Raw genomic sequence first — 466 nt, forward strand, 5'->3', positions numbered from 1 at the left:
AGGGAGGAGGACTGTCACCAGCATCGCCGGTGTCAGCCCCGTGCCAGCAGAGGAGGCGTCAGGGACCCCGGCACTGCTGCTTTTCCACGCTGGGGCGGACTTGCGAACTGGGGGGACCAGCTGGCAGGGCAGGCTGGCGCTGCTGGTGGGAGCCGGTGCCGCTTGGCACCCATGGGAGCTGCACCTTCCTGAGCCCTCTGGCACCTCCCACCAGCACGTCGGTAGCAGCGGCAGCACCAGTGGCCCCGGCCCCCGCTGCTCTCCCTCGCCTGCTCTCCTGGCAGGTTTCCCCGTGCCCTTTTTGGGTTAGGTTGACCGGGGCCTGCTCGGTCTCAGCTGTGGGGCCTTGCCGAGCATCCTGTCATGAGGAAAACATCCATCCCTGGCTGGGCACTGGGCTCAGCCCGCCCGGGCGAGGCAGTGGGAATTAGTGTGCTAAGCGCTGCCGGCTGTTGCCGCGACGTCC

The sequence above is a fragment of the Fulmarus glacialis genome, unplaced genomic scaffold (assembly GCF_000690835.1).
Source record: "Fulmarus glacialis isolate BGI_N327 unplaced genomic scaffold, ASM69083v1 scaffold19579, whole genome shotgun sequence".
NCBI classification, from domain to species: domain Eukaryota; kingdom Metazoa; phylum Chordata; class Aves; order Procellariiformes; family Procellariidae; genus Fulmarus; species Fulmarus glacialis.